The sequence below is a fragment of the Mesoplodon mirus genome, assembly GCF_964341445.2.
Source record: "Mesoplodon mirus genome assembly, chromosome: 15".
NCBI classification, from domain to species: domain Eukaryota; kingdom Metazoa; phylum Chordata; class Mammalia; order Artiodactyla; family Ziphiidae; genus Mesoplodon; species Mesoplodon mirus.
In genome coordinates, this window is record NC_138991.1 from 30,430,388 (window position 1) to 30,457,256 (window position 26,869).

Below are 26,869 nucleotides of genomic sequence, written 5' to 3' on the forward strand. Positions count from 1 at the left end.
TGGGCAAAAGACCTGAATAGACATTTTTCCAAAGAAGACACACAGATGGCCAATGGACACATGAAGAGATGCTCAACACTGCTAATCATCAGAGAAATGTAACTCAAAACCACAGTGAGATATCACCTCACACCTGTCAGAATGGCTATCATCGAAAAGATCGCGAATAACAATGTTGGCGAGGATGTGGAGAAAAGGGAACCTTTGTACACTCATGGTGGGAATGCAAATTGGTGCAGCCACTATGGAAAACAGTATGGAGGTTTCTCCAGAAGCTAAAAATAGAACTACCATAGGATCCAGCAATTCCACTCCTGGGTATTTATCAAAAAAAAAAAACCCCAAACTCTAATTCGAAAAGATACATGCACTCCAACATTCACAGCAGCATTATTTACAATAGCTAATATATGGAAGCAACCTAAAGTGCCCATCAACAGATGAATGGATAAAGAAGATGTGGTATATATATGCAATGGAATATTACTCAGTCGTAAAAAAGAATAAAATCTTGCTATTTCCAACAACAGGGATGGACTTTGAGGGCACTATGCTAAGTGAAATAAATCAGACAAAGACAAATACTGTATGTTATCAGTTATATGTGGAATCTAAAAAAATACAACAAACTAGTGAAGATAACAAAACAGAAACAGACGCACAGATACAGAGAACTAGTGGTTATCAGTTGGGAGAGGGAAGCAGGGAGGAGCAAGATAGAGGCAGGGGATTAAGAAGTACAAACTACTATGTATAAAATAAATAAGGTACAAGGGTATAATGTACAGCACAGGGAGTATAGCCAATATTTTATAATAACTTTATAATTTTTTAAAATTTATTTATTTAATTATTTATGGCTGCATTGGGTCTTCAGTGCTGTGTGTGGGCTTTCTCTAGTTGCGGTGAGTGGGGGCTACTCTTCATTGCGGTGCGTGGGCTTCTCATTGCGGTGGCTTATCTTGTTGCAGAGCATGGGCTCTAGGCATGCAGGCTTCAGTAGTTGTGGCTCGTGGGCTCTAGAGCACAGGCTCAGTAGTTGTGGCGCACGGGCTTAGTTGCTCTGTGGCATGTGGGATCTTCCTGGTCCAGGGATCGAACCCGTTTACCCTGCATTGGCAGGTGGATTCTTAACCACTGCGCCACCAAGGAAGTCCTTATAATAACTTTAAATGGTATATAATCTATAAAATTTTTGAATCTCTATATTGTACATCTGAAAGTAATATAATACTGTAAATCAACTATACCTCAATTTTTTTTTATATGCTTTTTTTTTTAATTTTTTGCCTTATAACAAATTTAATCAGTTATACATATACATATGTTTCCATATCCTCTCCCTTTTGCGTCTCCCTCCCACCCTCCCTATCCCACCCCTCCAGGCGTATACCTCAATTTTTTAAAAAAAAGTTACTTCCTGAAAAAAAAAGGGGGGGGAAGAAAATTGACTTAAGATAACCATCAGAAACGACATATCCAGAATCTCCTAAAAATTTAAGAAAGTATGTAGTACAGTTCAGTAGTAACAATTTTTTATATCATCTGACCACTACCAGAATGGAACCTCTAACCAGCCACAGCTCGGCAGCCAGGCTAAAATGGCGGCATAACTGGTCTCGTATTTATAAAAAGGAGAGAACTGAGATGCAAAGATTGTTCTTGTGTTCACTCTTTCCATTGCCCACCCCTTGCCTAACAACAACAATCATTAGGAGAGCACTTTATTAAAGGAGATAAACTACACTCACAATAACTCTGAAGCATTCCATTATAATTACCCCTTTTCAGGCTAAGAGAGGTAGTGGTTCACCAAAGCCACACAGTTAACAAACAGTAGGGCCAGAACTTACTCAAATCCCACATGCTTTCCACTATATCACCTTACTTCTTGTTGGCTTGTATGAAAATAAACTTGTAACTTACTGTGCAAAAACATATGCTTAGGTTTTCAAGAGTTAGAAGTTAGTCTGAATAAAATCTAAATGCAGCCTCTGCTCCAATGATTTCATTGCATTTGTGGTTAGTTATCTTAGCCTGAAGAAAGTCCTGAAGTTCTTCATGACGAGCCAATTTTCTTCAGCTTTACAGAAACTTTTAAGTCAGATAATACATAAAATGTCAGAAAAAGAATATTAAAATTACAACCTCAGATCTAATAAATCCAGATGTGAAGTACCCCTTAATTTCATTAAATGTAGTGGAGTTATTCAACAAGAGTGTCTTCCCACCAGATGTGTGATTTCTATAAATTCAGATTAATCAATACCTGGCACTTAAAAGATACTCAGTAAATATTTATTGACATGAATAAAGGTAAGATGGTAAATCCAAGCAGCATACTGGATGAAATAACTGCAATATTCCTAAATAGACAAAAACCACCTTTGTTTCTGGCATAAGATAAGAAAGGAGAATATACAAGCTTTGTGGCCTCTGAACAGCAGAGCTTCTAATCAACAAGGACCTATTGTGTAGCACAGGGAACTGTACTCAACATTCTGTAATAATCTATATAGGAAAAGAATCTGAAAAAGAATGGATATATGTATATATATAACTGAATCACTTTCTGTATACCTGAAACTAACACAACATTGTAAATCAACTATACTCCAATATAAAATAAAAATTAAATAAAAAAAATAAGGAGCAGAGCTTCAACCCCACTAATCCTTGGGCTCTTTCTAGCCCATACAACACTTAAAAACAGGGGAACCGGACAAAGGCTTCATGGTACAGTACAAGCCCAGGGGCTTCTGGCTACATTAAATGAGGGCAAGAAGTCAACACAGTTGAAACACATACTCCCAGAGGGTTCTTTGAAAAAAAGATGTACTTTTTTTTTTGTAGTTAAAAAAAAATTTATTGGAGTGTAGTTGATTTACAATGTTGTGTTAGTTTCAGGTGTACAGCAAAGTGATTCAGTTATACATATATTCATTCTTTTTTAGATTTTTTTTCTCATAAAGGTTATCACAGAATATTGAGTAGAGTTCCCTGTGCTATACAGTAGGTCCTTGTTAGTTATCTATCATATATAGTAGTGCATGTATATTAATCCCAAACTCCTGATTTATCCCTCCTCCCCCCACCCACCTTTTTCCCTTTGCTAACCATAAATTTGTTTTTGATACCAGTAAGTCTGTTCCTGTTTTGTAAATAAGTTCATTTGTGTCATTTAAAAAAATTAGATTCCACATATAAGTGATATCATATATTTGTCTTTCTATGTCTGACTTACTTCACTTAGTATGATAATCTCTAGGTCCATCCATGTTGCTGCAAATGGCATTATTTCATTCTTTTTTTAATGGTTGAGTAATATTCCACTGTATATATGTACTACATCTTCTTTATCCATTCCTCTGTAGATGGACATTTAGGTTGCTTCCATGTCTTGGCTATTGTATTTAGTGCTGCAATGAACACTGGGGTGCATGTATCTTTTCAAATTATGGTTTTCTCCAGATACATGCCCAGGAATGGGATTGCTGGATCATACCATAGTTCTGTTTTTAGCTTTTTAAGGAACCTCCATACTGTTATCCATAGTGGTTGTACCAATTTATATCACTACCAACAGTGGAGGAGGGTTGTCTTTTTGCCACACTCTCTCCAGCATTTGTTTGTAGACTTTTTGATGATGGCCATTCTGACTGGTGTGAGATGATACCTCATTGTAGTTTTGATTTGCATTTCTCTGATAATTAATGGTGTTGAGCATCTTTTCATGTGCTTTTTGGCTTTTGTATGTCTTCTTTGGAGAAATGTCTGTTGAGATCTTCTGCCCATTTTTTGATTGGGTTGTTTGTTTATTTGATATAGAGCTGCATGAGCTGTTTGTATATTCTGGAGATTAATCCCTTGTTGATCACTTTACAAATATTTTCTCCCATTCTGTGAACTGTCTTTTCATTTTGTTTATGGTTTCCTTTGCTGTGCAAAAGCTTTTAAGTTTAACTGGTCCCATTTGTTTATTTTTGTTTTTACTTTCATTACTCTAGGAGGTGGGTCAAAGAAGACGTTGCTGCCATTTATGTCAAAGAGTGTTCTGCCTATGTTTTCCTCTAAGAGTTTTATAGTGTCCAGCCTTACACATAGGTCTTTAATCCATTTTGAGTTTATTTTTGTGTATGGTGTTAGGGAATGTTCTAATTTCATTCTTTTACATGTAGCTGTACAGTTTTCCCAGCATCACTTATTGAAGAGACTGTCTTTTCTCCATTGTATATTCTTGCCTTCTTTGTTGTAGATTAAGTGACCATAGGCACATGGGTTTATTTCTGGGCTCTCTATCCTGTTCCATTGATCTGTATTTCTGTCCTTGCATCAGTACCATAGTGTTTTGATGACTGTAGCTTTGTAGTATAGTCTAAAGTCAGGGAGTGTGATTCCTCCAGCTACACTGTTCTTTCTCAGGATTGCTTTGGCTGTTCGAGGTCTTTTGTGCTTCCATACAAATTAAACGATTTTTTGTTCTAGTTCTGTGAAAAATGCCATTGGTAATTTGACAGGTATTGCAGTGAATCTGTAGATTGCTTTGGGTAGTACAGTCATTTTGACAATATTGATTCTTCCAATCAAAGAACATGGTATATCTTTCCATCTGTTTGTGTCCTCTTCAGCTTCTTTCATCATCGTCTTATAGTTTTCAGAGTACAGGTCTTTTGTCTCCTTAGGTAGGTTTATTCCTAGGTGTTTTATCCTTTTTGATATGATGGGAAGTGGGATTGTTTCCTTAATTTCTCTTTCTGATCTTTTGTTGTTAGTGTATAGGAATACAAGAGATTTCTGTGTATTAATTTTGTATCCTGCAGCTTCACCAAATTCATTGATGAGCTCTAGTAGTTTTCTGGTAGCATCTTATAGGATTTTCTATGTATAGTATCATGCCATCTGCAAACAGTGGCAGTTTTACTCCTTCCTTTCTAATGTGGATTCTTTTTATTTCTTTTTATTCTCTGATGACTGTGGCTAGGACTTCCAAAACTATGTTGAATAAAAGTGGCGACAGTGGGGACTTCCCTGGTGGTCCAGTGGTTAATAATCTGCCTTCCAATGCAGGGGACACGGGTTTGATCCCTGGCCAGGGAACTACTACTCCCTGCCCACATGCCATGGGGCAACTAAGTCCACGTGCTGTAACTGAGCCCCTGCGCCACAACTAGAGAGCCTGCGTGCCACAATTACAGAGCCCATGCACCACAACTAGAGAAGCCCACATGCCACAACTACTGAGCTGGTGCACTCTGGAGTCCGTACATCACAACTAGAGAAAAGCCCGCGCGCCGCAATGAAAGATCCCGTGTGCAGCAACTAAGACCTGACACAGCCATAAATAAATAAATAAATAAATAAATAAATAAATAAATAAATAAATAAATAGAGTGGTGACAGTGGGCATCCTTGTCTTGTTCCCTATCCTAGAGGGAATGCCTTCAGCTTTTCACTGTTGAGAATGATGTTAGCCGTGGTTATATGTGGCCTTTATTATGCTGAGGTAGGTTCCCTCTACGCCCACTTTCTGGAGAGTTTTTATCATAAATGGGTGTGGAAGAAGTAGGTACTTCCTATCTTCTTTATCTGAATAGTGAAATGAACCCTACTACTCAGCACCTAGCATAATGACTTGCACAGAGTAGGTGTTCCACAAGCATCTGTTTTAATCCAATAGGTAGGAAAACGTAGTTTTCAGCACTAAAACCATTTTAGAGTCCTGATAAGGAATAATCAGCTTAACTGACTAAAAATAAGTATATTGATCTTATCTATGGTCTTTTGAGGCATTCCTTTATAAAGGCATTCTTTATCTTTCAGAAAAGACCCACAGTATTATTATTTTAAAATTAACAGCATAATCATAGCAAGATTTTGCCTATGGAGAAACCATAATAGCACATACGTTTAATGGTCTTCTCAAATACAATTAGAGGCTCTCTAGAGATGGTCACTAAGCTAAGAACACTGACCTGTTTAACTTTCATTTGATATCAAGGTTACTTTCCCCAGAATACACAGATTCAGGAGATGAATAAAAACAACAGGCTTAAGATAAAATGGAGCAGGAAAAATAAGTAGGGCTTTATATTCACATTACTTTATTCAGTAATTTTACTGAATAAGAATGTGAAGACATGAGGTTAAACAAGAGGTATTATGAGAAATGGTGATCAAAGGATTTTTTCCCATAAAGTACAATTTAAAGTAAAAGAATGATATTCAGTGAAGAATTCTCCCTGCCTTTTAAAATATTTAATAATTAATTCTATAATACATAACCTTGATTTCTTTAGTCTACACACAATTTCACAAAAATACTGACAATTAGGGATATACATATGTGAAAAGCTCACTCTAAGAAGAGTGAGTGGATTAGACATTCAGGGGCTGGGTCATACTGACTCTGGAAATCTCCCAATTTTAAAAATTAATTAATTAATTAAAAAATTGAAGTATAGTTGGTGTACAATATTGTATGTTACAGGTATACAATATAGTGATTCATAATTTTTATTTTTTTAATTTTTAAAAATGTTTATTTATTTATTTGGCTTCATTGAGTCTTAGGTGCAGCATGCGAGAACTTCGTTGCAGCATGCAGGATCTTTCATTGTGGTGCGTGGGCTTCTCTCTAGTTATGGCACATTGGCTCCAGAGCACGTGGGCTCAGTAACTGTGGTGTACAGGCTCTCTAGTTTTGGCTCATAGGCTCCAGAGCACGCGGGCTCAGTAACTGTGGCATGTGGGCTCTCTAGTTGTGGCGTATGGGCTCCAGAGTGTGCACGCTCAGTAGCTGCAGCATACAGGCTCTCTAGCTGTGGCACGTGGGCTCCAGGGCGCGTGGGCTTAGTTGCCCTGTGGCATGCGGGATCTTAGTTCCCTGACCAGGGATCGAACTCACATCCCCTGAATTGGAAGGTGGATTCTTAATCACTGGACCAACAGGGAAGTCCCGATTCATAATTTTTAAAGGTTATATTCCATTTATAGTTATTACAAAAAATTGGCTATATTCCCTTCCAATTTTTAAATTCTAATCTAGTTAGTACTCTTTCCTCTCCAATGCTTGATTCTAATTTATAAAAGACTTTCATTTACCTCTACCTTTAACTTTCAGAGCAATTAGAGCGTACATTCTCAATTGTAAAAGGAAAACAATCATTCACATTTTACTACAGTACTCAATTTCATTGTAACACTCATTAAAACAAAAGATTAACACAATTCCTTTTATTCTGATTCAAACTCATTATCTTTTATCAAGAGCATAACAGTGTAAGATTACTTGGCAGTCTCTCATACAAAATGTATTTCAGAGAAACCCCAGTCTTAGTTGATGAGATAAAGGTCTTCTTTACAGAACTCCTGCTAATAAATGTGGAAGACAGGACAGGATTAGAAAATCACCATTTTGCCACAAAGAACTCTGACATGATCATCAATGGGGTCTTTTAACATCACTATAAGTAGGGTAGCCAGACACAGCAGGCCTCTGGATGTGATGCAATATTAAGCATCTCCTAAGCATTTCTTGCCAAAAAACTTCAATCTGTTTTAATCAAGCCTCTAGAGCTAACTTCCATTTGTAGGAAATACAGGGAACAGAGCAACAAACTGACACTGCAATTTAAGTGAACAAATCCCAAATGCGAGAAGTTCCACAGGACAACTGACCTGGTTCCTGTAACTAGTCCACGACACACAAAAAAAAGTGGAGAGAGAGGGAGGGAGGAGGAACTACCCTAGATCAAAATAGGCATGAGAGACAAAATGACCAAATGTGATCTGTGGACTTTGAATCCTGGTGTGAACAAGCCATCTCTGAAAAAGATATCCTTGAGACAACTGGGCAAACGTGAATAGGGTCTAGTTATTAGATGATACCAAGGAGTAAGTGTTAATTTTATTAGGTATAAGAATAGCATTTTGGTTCTGTAAGACAACATCCTTATTTTTAAAAGATGCATATTGAAGTATGTCAGGAAACATGTACAAAAATGTCTCGGATTTGCTTTAAAATACCTCAGCAAAGAAGGTAAAAGAAAAAAGGATAAATGAAACAAATGTGGCAAAATCTTGATAACAGTAGAATCTGAGTGATGGGCATGTGGGTGTATGTTGTACTATTTCTCTACTTTTGAGTGTATTTACAATTTCCTATAATAAAAAAAATTAAAAAGAAGAATCTCACTAGCAGAGAACCCTGAAAAACAGTACAGGTAAATCTATTAAGTAATATTAATCTTGGGTAGAAAATAAATGGATCAATGAAAAAAATTTACGTGGTAGTTGCTTATTTAGAAATCGAATGAGTTATATGGAAAACATAAATTTTCCCTTTTCATATGGTTAGTGCTATCGACTGTGCTATATGACACGTCCTCCCCAAATTCACATACTGAAACCAAATCCCCAATGTGATGGTATCTAGAAGTGATTAAGTGATGAGGGTGTCACCCTCATGAATGGGATTAGTACCCTTATACAAGGGGCCCCAATAAAAAGGACCCCAGGGCTTCCCTGGTGGCGCAGCGGTTGAGTCCGCCTGCTGATGCAGGGGACACGGGTTCGTGCCCCGGTCCGGGAGGATCCCACGTGCCACGGAGTGGCTGGGCCCATGGGCCATGGCCGCTGAGCCTGCGCGTCCAGAGCCTGTGCTCCGCAACGGGAGAGGCCACAGCAGTGAGACGCCCACGTACCGCAAAAAAAAAAAAAAAAAAAGGGACCCCAGATAGCTTCCTCACCCCTTCCACCACGGCAGGACATAGCAAAAGACAGTGAGAAGTACCAGCTATGCACCAGCAAGTCGGCCCTCCCCAGACACTGAACCTGCTGCCACCCTGATTTTGGATTTCCCAGCCTCCAGAACTATGAGAAATTTCTGTTTGTAAGATACCCAGGCTATGGTATTTTGTTATAGTAGCCAGAACAGATTAAGACAGTCAGACAGCTATGAAATATAAAGTTTTATTCCTGAGGTAGCTTATACTACTGAAAACCCATGGCAAAGAACAAGCAGTTTTACAGGATACATTAAAAAAAACTTTTAGGAATGCAACTGTGTGTTTCCTCTCCTCAGAACTGTGTCATGCTTTTATATAATTCTGGAGTTCTAAACAGATGGTGGTAGTGAACTGAAACAGAGAAAACTAAAACACAGAAAACAGAATTCACAGCTGCATTTTGAACTGAGTGCTGTGAGCTTTGGATTATCCAGGTGGACCCTAAACCCAATGACAGTGTCTTTATAAGAGCGGGAAAGAAGAGAAGACCATGTGAACATGGAAGCAGAGATTGGAGTTATACAGCCAAAAGCCAAGGAATGTGTGGAGCCACCAAAAGCTGGAGGGAGCAAGGAAGGATTGTCTCCTAGTTTTTGGAGGGAGTGCAGCAGCTCTGCTGACACTCTGATTTCAGACTTCTGGCCTCCAGAATTGTGAGAGAATAAATTTCTACTTCAGGCCATCAATTATGTGGTAATTTGTTACAGCAAAGCTAGAAAACTACACAGCCCCTTTGCCCCATTCTAACAAGTCATTTTTATTTATCTCACTTTTATTTACTGCAGTGGTTCAGCAATGGTTAATTACTTCAAGAATATCAGAAGAAATAAAAAATATATATGCTCCCCAAATCTCTCCTTATTCTCTAGCCATTTTCTGCAAAGGTCTCAATTTCCTTTATCAATAGTGTTCCAGGGAACTCCCTGGCAGTCCAGTGGACTCGGCGCTTTCACTGCCGTGGCCCAGGTTCAATCCTGGTCGGGGAACTAAGATCCCATAAGCTGCTTGGTGCAGCCTAAAAAAAAAAAGTCTTCCAAAAGTGCCATTGCAGGATAGCATCTGAATAGTAAAGAGCTTGTGAAAGTTGACAATATCAACTGAGACACTTGGTGGGTTGGAGAATGAGGGCCTGGGTTCTAAACCTGGCTCCTGACCTTGTGAACCTGAACAAGTTACTTCTTTGACCATTTGTTTTATCATCCATAAATAACCCTTTGAGGGTTGCTGTAAGGAGTAAATAAGCAGTGCATTTAAAGATACTGACATAAAAGGTTTTTACTATAGGTTAGCTATTGTGAAGGATGATTTTCAGGGTACAATATTTTCCCTGGCTATTGATACACTGTTCTATGATACAAAAAAAATCTTTCTCACTACCACAAAATTTCCCCTGGACTGTTTACAGGGACAATCAATAAGTTTAAGTAAAAATTTTTATTTAATTATAGCAAGGCATGAGATTTCCAACATATCTCTGAAGAAGTTTTGCAATTTCTTTTGCACTAAAGGAAAAGAATGAAAGCCAACACATTTGATTTACCGTCCCACCAATTTTCCATAAACTACATTAGCTCATACTTCAGTGTTTCATTATTTGCCCAACTCTTTCTTTTAGTTCAAAATGAAGAGCCTATTTGGATATTTCAAGTTTATACCACTGAGCGAAGTTTTTCATGCTCAGAATTGGGAGAGAACAATAAAGAGACACAGGTAATTTATAATTTTTTGGTTTGCCTAGATGAAGTTAACAGACAGGTATTGCAGCACCATTCAATCTCCAAATAAAAAAATATTTTAAGATAACATAAAGCATACTGATAGACTGTTGGTGAAGTTATTAACACTGTCATCAAATGAACTGAATGCTCATTATACTTGCAGTGCCATATTTGTACTTCTTTTGTTCTCAGTTAAACATTATGACATTAAGTTTGCTAAAGAAGAACTGTATCTGATACAAACACCCGTCTAGTTAGGAAAACATAAATAACAGACAAAATGAGACACAGATTTTAAGACAACACACATAATTAACGTTCTACAGAGGCCTATGGTTTATAGGACCAAGCTTTATGACAAGATGAAAATTTGTACTAATCCAAATGACTAAAACTTTAGAAGAAGAAGAAAATGAAAAGAAGAGGGAAACCTCACTTCAAGAAACATCAATAAATGAAAACAAGAACAACTGAAAGCAGGTAAACTGGAAGTTATTTATAATATAAAAACATTCACTATAGTTACTATAGTAGTAAACAACACTAATACACCTAACAGCATTGAATCCATAAAAATTCAAGTTGCATTACACTTTTTCAGAGCAAAATCACAACTTAACATGAGGTTCACTTGTAATGCTATCTAAAAAGTAGCTTCCTTTCCTTGCCATTCAGGCTTGTTCCAACTCAAGCACCATGGAGGTGCAGAGCAATTGTCTGGTGTCATACTGTCCTTACGTCGGGTGCAGGGCCCAGGCTGGCTTTCCCAGGCATGGCCAACCAAAAGTAAGGCCACTGGTCAGTTGTTCCTAGGCCAGCTGGCGTGGAAGAAAGTGTCTGATTCCCACCTCCGCAGCAGACAAGGCTCAGCCAGCTGGCTTTCAACGGACTGCACTAGTTGGAGTGCTCACAATTCTTTTCAAACCATCTGGCATTCTTTTTGAATCCTAAATTTACCCAACACTACACTCTGATGTCTGAAATGCTCAGATAATTGGAGGAGTCTCCACTGCCTACCCAGATAAGAAAAGAAAGGGGCAGAGTAACTGCTAAGTCAATTACTTTAAGAAACAATTTCTAAAATTAAAAATCAAGACAGATAATAAGGGGTATAGATAATTTAACACGCAGAAAACTTTTAAGAATCCCTTAAGGCTGGCTGGACACAACTCTCCCTACTTTGAACTTCTACAGAGCCTGTCTTTATTCCTCAATGTGGCCCTTAGAATGGATTTTGTATTGCTTCATATATTTATCTTCCCAGCTAGCTAGTAAGTGAAAAGAACAGTATCTTATGGTTACTTTAAAAAAATGTTGATGATATACTGGGTGTTTTAAAAGTTCCATTTCCAGAAATAAGAAAACTTAATGAGGAATAACATGAATTAACATGCGGAAGGAGCCTTACCTCTGGGCAGGCCAAATAAACAAAGAACAGAACTTGGCTTGAAATAAAAATATTTTAACAAGTGACCAAAACGATTTTTCAAATGACCAAACTGCTGGGAAGTGCTATAGGGTGCTCATCTGTCAACTGCAGATCATCTATCATGTGGGGTAATATGGGGAATAGAGAGGCAAGGAATCAGAAAAAGCCCACAAAACTAAAAACAGGAGAGTCACATTCATAGCCAATATACTCTAGGAGATATAAGTACTTCAAACAAAAATATTACAGTGACCAAGTCAGATCAAATATTAGAAACCAGAGAAGGGTATACAAACAATACCTATAATTATTTTTCATTGCATTAAGCGCCATGCCAAGTACTGAGTTTAGCATTTTACGTGTTATCTAATTTGACACACACAACCAACATATGAGGTGGGTGCTATTCTTATTTCCACCTTGCAGATGAGGAAACAGAGAGGTTAGGAAACCTGCCCAAGGTCACATGGCAAAAAGTGAAAGAGCTAGAATTCAACTCCAATCAGTCTGACTGCAGAATCCAGGTGCAAGACTGCCAGTGTTAAATTATACTTGTGAAAGAATTAAATGTAATGTAACATAGGTAAAATTCAATCATTAATACAGTCTTTATAATTTTTCAGTTTTCAAGTGTAGCTAAAAGTAGAGAATAATTTTAAAAATAAATGAAAATTGATTTGCTTGTTAGAAATTTTTAAAAAGAGCTATTCTACCCGGTTAAAAATGTCAGTTATGCCTTTTTTGCCCATATATTGAGGTACTTGTGTCAATTGCTGTCCTAGGAACATAGTGGTAAACAGGATAGATCAGTTCCCTGCTTTCCTGGAGCCGACTTTCCAGTGCGGGGCGCAGGCAAGAGACAAAAATATTCAGTCAACAACAGAATTTCAGACAGTGATACATTGTACAGAAGAGATAGGGAGGAAATGTAGACTACTCTTTTGAAACATTTAACCATGAAGGTAAACAGAAGGGGAAGGTTAGGGGAAAGTTGTTTTGTTGTAATTTTTTGTTCTGTTTTTAAAGATGGGCAATATCAGAGCATGTATGTATGCTGACATGGGTGGTGCCCTGGAAAGTTGTTGAGGATGTGATAGAGGGCACAAATGCAGAAGTCAAGTTCTTGACTAGCTATGAGGTGGAATATGGTGGGGAGGCAAGTTGGCCTCTGACAGCAAGAAAACAGGGATCCTAAGGAAGGTGGATTTATAGATTTGGTGAAGGGAGGATGAGGGGTATCTGTCTGATAACTTCTAAACCCTCAGTGAAGTATGCGGCCTGCTTACCGGGATGGGGAGGGGTCGGCTGCTCATGAGTTTAAAGACTGGGGAGACATTAAATAATTATAGGCAAAAAGATCTTATTAAGAATCTGGTAGTTTTTTGGGGCAGTGATGAGAGTCTACTACAGATTTTTGGTCATGAATCTGAAGTTCTCTAGAAATATTCAACCACTTATGTGTACCTATGGGGAAGCTAGATGAGGAATAAAGCAGCTGTAAATAGAAAAAAATTCATGGGTAAAAAAATATTTAAAAATGTGTTTCCATGAGATAAACACTAAGTCACTGACAATGTCCAAACAAGCCATGGTCTATGTAACTCCATTTGCCTCCATCTTCTTATCACAGAAATTCTTGCCAATAATGTATTTGTCTTTAGTCATGACATATTTAACCATGAAGCTTACAGATTGTTTCTTTTTGGTCATAAATGGTTCTGTCACTTCCTAAAGTAGATTTTTTTTTTTGGGGGGGGTAGGAGTTTATTAATTAATTTCTTTATCTTTGCTGTGGTGGGTCTTCGTTTCTGTGCGAGGGCTTTCTCTAGTTGTGGCAAGCGGGGGTCACTCTTCATCACGGTGCGCGGGCCTCCCACTATCGCGGCCTCTCCCGTTGCAGAGCACAAGCTCCAGACGCGCAGGCTCAGTAGCCGTGGCTCACGGGCCCAGCTGCTCCGCGGCATGTGGGAATCTCCCAGACCAGGGCTCGAACCCGTGTCCCCTGCATTAGCAGGCAGACTCTCAACCACTGCGCCACCAGGGAAGCCCCCCTAAAGTAGATTTTTAAAAAATGTAACTGATGGTTGTGTAGATTCCAGAGGTGATTACATTTCAATGCTGGAAGAAACTTTCTCTGGTGTTAACTGATATTTCCAGTTAAAAGTAAACTGATGATTCCATTTAAAAGTAAAAAACAAAAATTAAAACACCCCCTCAAGGTGGTAGCTTTTGATCATCCAGCTGTACTCCTAAACCATGATGTTGGCTCAAGACCCAAAACATCCTGGGAAGCATTTATGCCTGCACAGATTCAAGGAGAGGAAACAAAGACCACATCTCTTGATGGAGGCAGGTCAACACCATAAAGAATAGCATATTGGGTGAGATGGTGTGTACGTCTGTGTGTACATATATATAGGTATTTGGAGAAAATATTATCTGCCCTTACGAGCAAAAGGAAAGAAAAAGATGTTTCGAGGAACACCATGAAATGTCAGAACACCAGGGATAAACAGAAGATCCTAAAGTCTCCCAGAGTGGGAGGAAAAAGGGAAATGGGGATTAGAATGGCATTGCACTTCTCAATAGTAACACTAGAAGACTTCAAAAGAGGGATAATAATTTTTGATCTAGAATTCAATATCCAGCGAAACCACCATTCAAGTGTGACGGTAAAATGAGGACATTTTCACATATGCAACTTCTGAATTCAGGAATGAATTTTGGAGTTTGTAGATGCCCTTTCTCAGGAAGCTACTAAAGAATAAGGAAGACACAGGATCCAGGAAATCAAGGATCCAACATAGGAGGAAAGCAAAGAGAATTCACAAGATGATAAAAAGGGAAGTCCTATATAACAGCTAGGAAAAAGAAATGAAACAGATTACCTGAAAATACTGAAAGATGATAGGTTCTGTCATAGAATTTGAGGATAACTTTGTGACTGGTAAAAAGAAAACTAGGCAAATGAAAAACAAACAAACAAAAGTGGCAGTTGTTTAACTCAGTAGAAACAAAAGTTGTACAAGAAAGAAAACGTAATACGTATCCTACATGGCTCACCTACAAGGCTCATCTGTGAATTATAGGTACATTGTCACAGTCATATAAATACTGAATACTGACTTGACTGGAAACTGTAAAGTATAGGTATGAGTAGGGGATGGAAGGATGGTTATGTGGGACAACTAAGTCCTCAACTTCCAAAATAAAACTCCATAGATAATATCCAAAGGTGGAAAATCAAGGAATAGCAGTTTAAACATTAAAAATGAAATAAATATAAAGGTAAATACCAGAAAGAACTGCTAAGAGTTCAAAGTGATTGAATCATATGAAACCACTGATTTTTGACTACTCCCCAATCTAAAAATGGCAATTTCATATAGTTTAAACTGCTAATACATTATAATGACATTACTTTATTACTGATTTTAGAATAAACTGCCATTTGAAACAGGAAACATTATTATTATTATTTTTTGGCCACGCTGCATGCAGAATCTTAGTTCTCCAACCAGGGATCAAAACTGTGCCCCCTGCAGTGCAAGTGCGGAGTCCTAACCATTGGACCATCAAGGGAATTCCCGGAAAACAATTACTGATAGAAAATGCTGGGAGGATAATGTATCCCAGTTTAGGTAACAAAGTGTCATCATATATACTATTACCATCACTAACATAACAAAATTAATACTTCTAATGAATATAAAGATTATATCTATTACTAAAACAGCATTTAAAATAATGTAACCTATTTTGACAATATAGATATTACTTTGGAATTTTTCTTCAGTCATCATACTACAAAAATGCTAAACTATGGGTTGGTAAAGATTTTGATTAACAGAATGCTGAATAACAAGGCCAGGATGTTTTTAGTTTCCTTTGTTGATACAAACAATAGCTAAGTCGCTCTTGAAAAATTAAAGTTCCACAATATTGTGGCACTATGCAAGCCTATTTCAGTGATAATTCCGGTTACACTACTCTGTTTATCTACGACTTCCCCTTATGATTTGTTTTAAGGGGATTTCTAAAAAAAAGAAAACCAAAAATTTATGCAGGCAGTTCATAAGTTATTGGGGTTGCTTCAATATTAGTGACACTACTTAATGTAGTTAATGAAGCCCTCATTTTTAAGTTAGCTTATTTTGAGTTAAATTCATTTACATTAAAATTTTACTTAAATCTTACATCATAAAACCAAAACTTCTCCAAATTGAAAAATCAACTTTTATTAATTTTTACTTTTACAAAAAAAGAATTTGATCATGTTAACATAAGGTAAGATTTTTACCAAGAATAATGGATCCCGTTCCAACCAAATGGAAAATTTCCCCTTCAAATTAAAAGCAAATGTTTTTAACAGATGGAATATACATAAACAGATGCTATGGAAGACTGCTCAGCTTAGCTTTCATTTTGCACTGAAAACTACCAGGAATTAAAATATATGTGATTAAAAAATAATCTTAAAGAGAATCTTAAAACTGAATCAATTCAACTATTCATATCCTCTAATAAGCTCCCCTTAATTTTTTTTACTGTTGCTATTTTGAATCAAAAGATCATAAGAAAAAAATATTTTGGAAGTATGTTTCTTATAGTAACAGAGTTTAGCTAATTTCCTGTCACTCTGCAAAATTATAAGTGTAAAAAAGAAACTGAAAATGCAACTGTCTTCTAAAACTTATAAAATCTGGTTTAAAAGAGAAAAAGGTCCAAGCGAAACAGCAAGGAATAGCTGGTGCTATTACAGTTGCTTCTTTTTAATTGGTCCACATCAACTGTGACTCCTCACAACTTCACCAAGACAACAAAGTCAGGCAGTCAGTCCCACAGAGCCAAAGTCTGTGGGAACCTGCAGAGCTTCCTCCTCTCTCTGGGGATGACGACGATAAAAGGTGATCTGTTTTCCAGCAGTCCTGTAAGAGGAGCCATTGAGCTGGGCTGCACAACCAGACAACAGAACACAGGGAAAATTCAGATCAAAGCAAGGGCGCATGCCAGGGTAATATGCTATAAAGCCCTTTGCCAAAGCATTAAGGGGAAAAAAAGCAAGGAGGTGGAGAGAACCTGCTGGACCACCTTCTTATTACACAGGGAGGCAGGAGGAAACAAAATCTGCCTGTACTGAGGAGCTGAGAAAACAGTGTCCTAGAGATACCAGAGTATTTCTGTATATGTGCATATCAATATACAGACATATTACCAATTAACTAAAAAGCAGTGTTCTATATGTACTAGAGTATTCTCATGTACATACATAAGAGTATATGACCATTAACTAAACCCCCAAAACCAAGTGTTCTGGATATACAGATGTACTGAGGATATAGACATATATCTTCAATTAACAAAACCCACTGGTTTTACAGAACGAAACAAAGAAATGCTGTTTGAAAGAATGTCAGAGGCAGAACTGGGTGAAGATCCGATGAAGTAATATGTCTCTTTTCCTCATACCCCTTTAAATGACCTCCGATTCTCTCATTTTGGAGGGGACACACACACCATTAGGTCTCCGGAAACAAAAGAGTCTCCTTAATTCTCCGGCCTGTGGAAGCACACACGCCCCCCACTCACAGATGTGAGATGAGGCCAGCTCCTGACTTTCATTAACGAGTAAGCAGAGGTGATAGGTCTCACCCCCGACCATAGCTTACACACAGTGACAAACGGGCACAGGACAGACGCCACAAAGAAAGGGGAGGAGCAGACGGGGACCAGGAAAACACTGCCACGCCGCGCCCCCCAAGGCGCATTCCCATCGCCAACAGAGAGGCAGACGTCCTTGCCATCCTCGTCCTTGCCTCCCTGCTCATCCCAGCCGCCTCCCACGCCCGGGGACCCGACGCCCAGCACGGGGTAGCGGAGCGCTCTGGGCTCCGCGAACATTCCCTCTGTGACCTCCCAGTGACAGCCCCGCGCCTCCCTTTGTGCGGGACTCACCCTCCGGCTCAGGGTGGACCCTCCTGCGCACCCCTCCCGGCCTGGGGCCGCTGTCCCATCCCTCCCAGCTCCCGGCCGAGGCGCCGGGAGTGTAAGTGGGGGAGGCTGGCGCGGGCCCCACGGTGTCCTCAGCACCCCGAACCCGGACCTACCCCGTCCGTTAAGCCCCAAACCCGGGGCGACGGCCGTCGCTGGCTCACTTACTCTGTCGTGCCGGCAGCGGCGGCGGCGAGCGTGGTGGGACCGTCAGCTCCGGGCGGTGAGCGGCGGGCGTCAGTCGACACCGAGCGCGGCTGAGGTGGCAGCGGCAGACTGCCCGCGGCGCCCCGGCGAGGGGCGGGCCCGGAGGGGGAGGGGCGGGCGCCAGGCCTCTCATTCATGCAGCGGGGGCGGGGTGAGGGACCCGGATGCCCGGGCAGCCCCGCCCACCTCCCTGAGGTCGCCCTGGCTTCGGAGTCTGTAGTGCGCAGGCGCGGCTCTCCGTGGTCCGACACCGCCTCACCAGTTGGGGATGTTCCAGGCCAGAGCTGGGGGCCTTCTCCCTCTTGTGTTTAGTATTTTTGCATGTCCTATAAACATTTTTTTAAAATATGTATTTATTTACTTATTTGGCTGCACCGGGTCTTAGTTGCGGCATGCGGGATCTTTCCGTTGCGGCATGTGGGGGTCTTTAGCTGGGGCATGCGAACTCTTAGTCATGGCATGTGGGATCTAGTTCCCTGACCAGGGATCGAAACCAGGCTTCCCTGCCCCGCATTGGAAACACGGGAGTCTTCGCCACTGGACCACCGGGGAAATCCCTATAAGCAATTTTTTAAGTGAAAGCTTGGAAAGCCACCTCCTTCCTAGCATCCAGCCCGCCAGCATCCTGGGGACAGAGGAGTGGCCATTAGTCTGATGGGTAAGATACACACCGCCCCCTTCCTCCATCTGCGTCATGTGCAGCAGGTCCTCTCAGACCTCTGAGACCCAGAATCTGCCCAGATAGTGGAGAGGAGTGTGTGCAAGAAAGAGTGCATTACTTTGTTTATTTGCGTTGACGTAGTCTCTTCAGTCCCCAGCTCCCATTCCACAGGCAGGCAAGAAATTGACCTTTGTTTTGGGGGGCTTAGCCCTTCCTGTAATACCAAGGCCTAGGGTCTAGCTAATGCAGCTCCAAGATCAGGGGAGACCCCTTGTCTTTGGCAGGCTGTGTATTTTGCAGAGACATCCTCCTGCTTCCAAACCCTTGGCCCTGCCACTCCTGGGCCATAGAAATCTTTGGTGCTACTGGGAGTCTGCAACAGACCTCACAGTCATCTCCTCTGAGGCTCCTCAGCTGAGTGTGTGGGCACTGCAGCTCAGGGAACTTACAAAAACGATTGCCCACTTTCCCTCAGTCCTATGTCCCCCTTTGGGGTTCTCCTTCCTTCTCCTATCCTCCAGCCCCCCTCAACATAAACCATAAACAGCTCAGGTGCTTAACTTTGGGAAGCAAAGGTCATTGTGGAAAGTGCCTGCAGGCAAGTTCCTTCTGCTTTGGCAAACCATAAATGTCCAAGGTAAGGGGGGAGGTAAAGACAAACATCTGAGAACATATCGAGAAGTAACCCAATGGTCACTGTCCCCCAAGGTAAGAGATGGGTGGAGGCATGTGCTGGGTAGAGTGTGGCAAAAGAAAGAGTGCCTGTCAACATCTATCCCGCCACCTCTGCCTCCAAGAACTTTGGGTTTCTTTTCCCTTCTCTCCCTTCCTTCCTAGCTCAGTTGGAGCAGGTACCAGGAGGGCCTTCTGAACTCGTTTGCTGATACCTCTCGCTCTGTCTAAATCAGGCCTCCTCATCTCTCTCCAGGTCTACTGCTGAAGTCTCAATCCATTCTCATGAAAGTCAATTCTCATGATATGCAGATCTGCCCACGTTCCTGTCTTTTTCTCTTTCCCTGCCCTAGTGGCTCTTCAGCCTTTATTTTCCAGCCATTTCCAGAGCAGCACCAGGGTGTTTCACCTTCAGTGCCTGTGTTCCTGCTGTTGCCTTGATTAGGGAAGCAACATTTATCTAGCAACACTCAAAAGTCACTTTTTAATGAAGTCTTCCTTCCTGCCCCCACCTTGTTGACAGACTTTCTTTTGGAATCCCCACCTGTGCCCTGCACCTATTTCTCTCTCAGCACCAGCCACACTTAGGGTTCCTACTCATTTGCATATTTTCTTCACCAACCAGAATGTGAGCCCTTCCACAACAGGAACGGTGTCTTCTGGAGACCTAGCAGGTGACTGGCACACAGTGGGTATGCAATGGTTGTTGGAGGTGGTGATGTTCCCTGGTGGATCAGGGAGGCTCCACATGGGACAAAAAAGCTGAACTCCCTTTTATTTCTCCTGCCTTCCCTCCTTCCTTCCCCTACCCATGTTAGCTAGGAATTTGCTAGTCCAAACAGGCTGTAGAGTAAAGGGTGGAGTGGCTCCAGCTTCTTGTCCTTTGTCCTTACGAAAATTAGGAGGGAGAGATACAGAAAGAGAAAGTTTAAGGATGTAAAGAGTAGGGGCCATGTTCAGTTGCTATTTTCAGGGAGACCCGTCATATTAAAATTCTGTTGAGGCATCAGCTAGCCTAACTGCCGTTTGGGGTCAGGGAGAAAGTCTCCCCTTGGGACTGGACACGTGGAACCTGGACTCACAGTTTCCACAATTCCTAAGGCAGGATCCTGCCCTTCTGTCTCTAGCAGTGAATTGTTCCTTGTTCCCTTTGGGGAAGAAGTCAGAGTTTTTGGTCTCCTGGTGTCTTCAGCTGGAGATTCACTGACTGATATGAGATCTTATCTGCCTAGTGGTGCAGAAGTTTCTATTGATGTTTCCCCCTCACACCTCCCAACCACCCCCCTACTTCTCTAGACAAAATGCATATGGTGGGGTATGGGTGCACTAATGGGGGGTTTGGGCAGTTTAGGTGGGTACCCCCAAACAGCAGGCATCCAGAAGTTGAAGTAGTGGCTTTCTCAGCTAACATGTTCCCTTGTTCCACATGAGAGGGCAGTGGACGCAGGGGTGGAGCTTCAGAGGATATCCCTCTTTCTATCTCTCCTCTCCCTAGTCCTCTCACATCTTCTTCCTACATTATATTTCCTTTAAAACATTTTCCTTGTCCCCAGTCCATTTCTCAGAAAACTCTGCCCCTACCCACGTGGTCAGAAGTCCTTCAAGACTCCTCTACTTTCTGGAAAAGAAGTGACATCTAATTTTAAATTAAATGTTTGTGCCTATTTTTGGAATAACAGCTTTATGGATGGTAGCTATAGTGGGATCAGGGGCTGATTTTAGTCATCTTGGATCTGGTGTTAAATACAAGTTTGTTGAATGACTGCCTGACTGATAAAGGCAAAAATCAGTCTTTCACATAGAAGCTAGAAATCCAAGGTTGCCCACATCCTGACCCCTCTGCCTGTCCTTCCCACCTGGTGGGGCCTATCCATCTGTTGATGTGGGCAACATCCGTCATATTGACAAATTACTTGGCTGCTTAATTATCTAGAGCTCTGAATGGGAGTCCCACCATTTCTGTGAGAGCCTGAGGTGTGCTCTTGTGTTCCTTCAACCCCTCTGTCTAAGAATTTCAAAGAGTCTCCTGCTGGGACTCCTCCTGCTAGGTCCCTCCCAATGATCCTCATCTCCTCACAGACCATGTGAACCTCCAGGTGGGGTGTGATCCTGCCCATAGAGGGATGGAATTGCTTGTCAGTGCAGGATATGTGTGCATGATTGTGACACAGTGTGAATAGGTGAGGAAGTGTAGGTTCCTATGTGCATGGTAGTTTGGGTCAGGCTGTGTGTTCACTCTTGGAGGTGGGAGCCAGGGATTATTTCCTCAGCCACCAACAATCTGTGTTACTTTTCTGGCACATGCAGGCCCAAATACCCAAACAGAACTCAGAGCTTCTAAAAATATAAATGTGCAAAAATTGGGAGTGACCAAGGTGGCACAGTAAGAAGACCCTGAGCTTACCTCTTTCTACAGGTGCACCAAAATTACAACTATTTACAGAGCAACCACTGATGAGAAAAACTGGAAGGCTAGCGAAAAGATCTTCTACAACTAAAGTCATGAAGAAGAAACCACAAGACAGGTAGGGGGGATGGAGATGTGGCATAGTCAAGACCCATACCCCTGGGTGGGTGACCCACAAATGGGAGAATAATTATGATTGCAGAGGTTCTCCCCAAGGAGCAAGGGGTCTGAGCCCCACATCAGGAGTCCCAGCCCAGGGGTCCTACACCATGAAGACTAGGCCCCAGAATGTTTGGCTTGGAAGGCCAGAGGGCTTTGGGAAACAGATTATCTACTCTTAAAGAGCACACACAAAATCTCACATGGTCAGGGACCCAGGGCAGGGGCAGTAATTTGAAAGGATACTAGGTCAACCCACCTGCTGATCTTGGAGAGCCTCCTGGAGAGGCAGGAGACAACTGGAACTCACTCTGGGGACACAGACTCTAGAGGCAGCCATTTTGGGGAGCTTGTTCTACCACGAGGATGCTGGTGCTGGCAAGTGCCATTTTGGAGTTCTCTGTCTAGCTTATTAGCACATGGACCCAGCCTTACCCACCAGCCTGTTTGCACAAGTACTGGGAAACCTCAGGCTGAGCAGCTAGTCAGGCAGGGTCACAGCCCCACCCACCAGCAGGCCTGCTGCCTTAAGACTGTATGAGCCCACAGCTGCCCCAGAGGGCCCAGGATCTGGCCCTGCCCACCAGTCACCAGCACTAGCCACAGACTTCTGCGGCTCCACTGCTCGCCATTGGGACCCAGCCCTGCCCACCAGTAGGTCAACTCTAGGACACCCACAGCCCTGTAGCCAGAGACCTGGGCACTTGACTCTGCCCATCTGCAGGCTGACATCATCACCAGGACCCCCCAGGGCCCCAGGCACACCAACGAACAGGCTGACACCAGCTCCAAGACACCTTGGAACCCTCAACCACACTGACCAGTGGGTCAACACCAACTGTGGGACACCCCAGACCCCACAACCAGCTGTGTCAGGATTGGGCACTGCCGACCAGCAGGCCAACATTAGATCCAGGGCCCTCAGGCCCATAGCTGCCCTCCCTGGGACCCAGTTTCACTCACTGGTGGATCAGCACTAACCCTGGGAACTCTTGGGGCTGCATAGACAGTCTCCTTGGGACCCAGCCCCACCCACCAGCAGGCAGCAGCCTCTGCACAAAGTAGGGCCTGGCAACCAACCAGACCATGCACCAGCGACACCTACCAGACTACCCATAGTAGTTAGCCTACCACAACAGAAGGGCCCCCACACAGCCCACAAAGAGGCACCACTAGAGCATACAGCTCTGCCGACTAGAGGAGTGTGCTGCTGGGATGCGTAGGATGTCTCCTGCAAAAGGCCACTTCTCTAAGGTTGGGAATTGTTTCCAAACACATGGAGACAAGAATAGCAAATTACGCAAAATTATGAGACAGAAATAAATTCCAAATGAAGGAACAAGATAAAACCCCAGAAGAAGAACTAAGTGATGTGGAGATAAGCAATCTACTGGATAAAGAGCTCAAGGTAATGATTGTAAAGATGTTCAAAGAACTTGGGAGAAGAGTGGATGAACAGAATGAGAGAATTTTTTTAAATTTATTTTTTATTGAAGTATATTTGAATTACAGTGTTGTGTTAATTACTGCTGTACAGCAAAGAGACTCAGTTATATATATATATATACATATATATATATACATATATATATACGCATATATATATATATATATATATATATATACTTTTTCATATTCTTTTCCATTATGGTTTATCACAGGATATAGAATATAGTTCCCTGTGCTACACAGTAGGACCTTGTTGTTTATCCATTCTATATATACCAGTTTGCATCTGCTAATCCCAAACTTCCACTCAAACTCTCTCCAAACTCCCTCCTCCTTGGCAACCACCAGTCTATTCTCTATTTCCCTGATTTTGTTTCTGTTTCATAGATAGGTACATTTGTGTCATATTTTATTTTATTATTATTTTAAAAATAAATGTATTTATTTATTTATTTTTGGCTGTGTTGGGTCATTGTTGTTGCGTGTGGGCTTTCTCTAGTTGCAGTGAGTGAGGGCTACTCTTTGTTGCAGTGCACGGGCTTCTCATTGCAGTGGTTTCTCTTGTTGCAGAACATGGGCTCTAGGCATGCGAGCTTCAGTAGTTGTGGCTTGCAGGCTCTAGAGCGCAGGCTCAGTAGTTGTGGCCCATGGGCTTAGTTGCTCCACTGCATGTGGGATCTTTCTGGACAAGGGCTCAAACCCATGTTCCCTGCGTTGGCAGGTGGTTTCTTAACCACTGCGCCACCAGGGAAGTCCCTGTGTCATATTTCAGATTCCACATATAAATGATATCATATGGGATTTGTCTTTGTCTTTCTGACTTCCTTCACTTTGTATGATACTATCTTGTTGCATCCATGTTGCTGCAAATGGCATTATTTCATTCTTTTTTTATAGCTGAGTAGTTTTCAATTGTATATATGTACCACATTTTTTTAACATCTTTATTGGAGTATAATTGCTTTAAAATGGTGTGTTAGTTTCTGCTTTATAACAAAGTGAATCACTTATACATATACATATGTTCCCATATGTCTTCCCTCTTGCGTCTCCCTCCCTCCCACCCTCCCTATCCCACCCCTCTAGGTGGTCACAAACCACCGAGCTGATCTCCCTATGCTATGCGGCTGCTTCCCACTAGCTATCTATTTTACGTTTGGTAGTGTATATATGTCCATGCCACTCTCTCACTTTATCACAGCTTACCCTTTCCCCTCCCCATATCCTTAAGTCCATTCTCTAGTAGGTCTGTGTCTTTATTTCCGTCTACCCTAGGTTCTTCATGACCTTTTTTTTTTTTTTTTTTTTTTTTTTGCGGTACGCGGGCCTCTCACGTTGCAGAGCACAGGCTCCGGACGCTCAAGCTCCACTCACGGGACCGGCCGCTCCGTGGCGGCATATGGGATCCTCCCGGACCGGGGGCATGAACCCATGTCCCTTGCATCGGCAGGCGGACTCCCAACCACTGCGCCACCAGGGAAGCCCTTCATGACCTTTTTTTTCCCCCTTAGATTCCATATATATGTATTAGCATACGGTATTTATTTTTCTCTTTCTGACTTACGTCACTCTGTATGACAGACTCTAGGTCCATCCACCTCACTACAAATAACTCAATTTTGTTTCTTTTTATGGCTGAGTAATATTCCATTGTATATATGTGCCACATCTTCTTTATCCATTCATCTGTTGATGGACACTTAGGTTGCTTCCATGTCCTGGCTATTGTAAATAGAGCTGCAACGAACATTTTGGTACATGACTCTTTTTTTTTTTTGTACTGCGTGGGCCTCTCACTGTTGTGGCCTCTCCCGTTGTGGAGCACAGGCTCCGGACGTGCAGGCTCAATGGCCATGGCTCACGGGCCCAGCTGCTCCGCGGCATGTGGGATCATCCCAGACCAGGGCACGAACCCGTGTACCCTGCATCGGCAGACGGACTCTCAACCACTGTGCCACCAGGGAAGCCCTGTTGGAAGATTTTAAATTAAAGTTTCAATTTCAGTGCTTGTGATTGGTCTGTTCATATTTTCTATTTCTTCCTGGTTCAGTCTTGGCAGGTTGTGCATTTCTAAGAATTTGTCCATTTCTTCCAGGTTGTCCATTTTATTGGCATAGAGTTGCTTGTTGTAATCTCTCATGATCCTTTGTATTTCTGCAGTGTCAGTTGTTACTTCTCCTTTTTCATTTCTAATTCTATTGATCTGAGTCTTCTCCCTTTTTTTCTTGATGAGTCTGGCTAATGGTTTATCAATTTTGCTTATCTTCTCAAAGAACCAGCTTTTCATTTTATTGATCTTTCCTATCATTTTCTTCATTTCTTTTTAATTAATTTCTGATCTGATCTTTATGATTTCTTTCCTTCTGCTAACTTTGGGGTCTTTTTGTTCTTCTTTCTCTAATTGCTTTAGGTGCGAGGTTAGTTTGTTTATTTGAGATGTTTCCTGTTTCTTCAGGTAGGATTGTATTGTTATAAACTTCCCTCTTAGAACTGCTTTTGCTTCATCCCATAGGTTCTGGGTCGTCATGTCTCCATTGTCATTTGTTTCTAGGTATTTTTTGATTTCCTCTTTGATTTCTTCAGTGATCACTTGGTTATTAAGTAGTGTATTGTTTAGCCTCCATGTGTTTGTATTTTTTTACAGATCTTTTCCTGTAATTGATATCTAGTCTCATAACGTTGTGGTCGGAAAAGATACTTGATACGATTTCAATTTTCTTAAATTGATTTGTGACCCAAGATATGATCTGTCCTGGAGAATGTTCCAGGAGTACTTGAGAAGAATGTGTATTCTGTTGTTTTTGGACGGAATGCCCTATAAATATCAATTAACTCCATCTTGTTTAATGTTTCGTTTAAAGCTTGTGTTTCCTTATTTATTTTCATTTTGGATGATCTGTCCATTGGTGAAAGTGGGGTGTTAAATTCCCCTACTATGATTGTGTTACTGTCGATTTCCCCTTTTATGGCTGTTAGCATTTGCCTTATGTATTGAGGTGCTCCTATGTTGGGTGCATAAATATTTACAATTGTTATATCTTCTTCTTGGATCAATTCCTTGATCATTATGTAGTGTCCTTCTTTGTCTCTTCTAATAGCCTTTATTTTAAAGTGTATTTTGTCTGATATGAGAATTGCTACTCCAGCTTTCTTTTGGTTTCCATTTGCATGCAATATTTTTTTCCATCCCCTTACTTTCAGTCTGTGTGTGTCTCTAGGTCTGAAGTGGGTGTCTTGTAGACAGCATATATATGGGTCTTGTTTTGGTATCCATTCAGCCGGTCTGTGTCTTTTGGTGGGAGCATTTAATCCATTTACATTTAAGGTAATTATTGATATGTATGTTCCTATTCCCATTTTCTTAATTGTTTTGGGTTCGTTATTGTAGGT

At 41.3% G+C, this 26,869-nt stretch overlaps 1 protein-coding gene across 1 annotated transcript in view; it reads right to left on the reverse strand.

The window, feature by feature from the left end:
- The window catches only part of RNF24 (ring finger protein 24), a 142,449-nt gene extending 124,230 nt beyond the window's left edge, over positions 1-18,219 (reverse strand). The window contains exon 1 of the mRNA XM_082644365.1: positions 18,093-18,219. The gene's annotated coding sequence lies outside the window, so the exon portion shown is untranslated. The remainder of the gene's footprint in view (positions 1-18,092) is intronic.
- Positions 18,220-26,869: the final 8,650 nt, after the last annotated feature.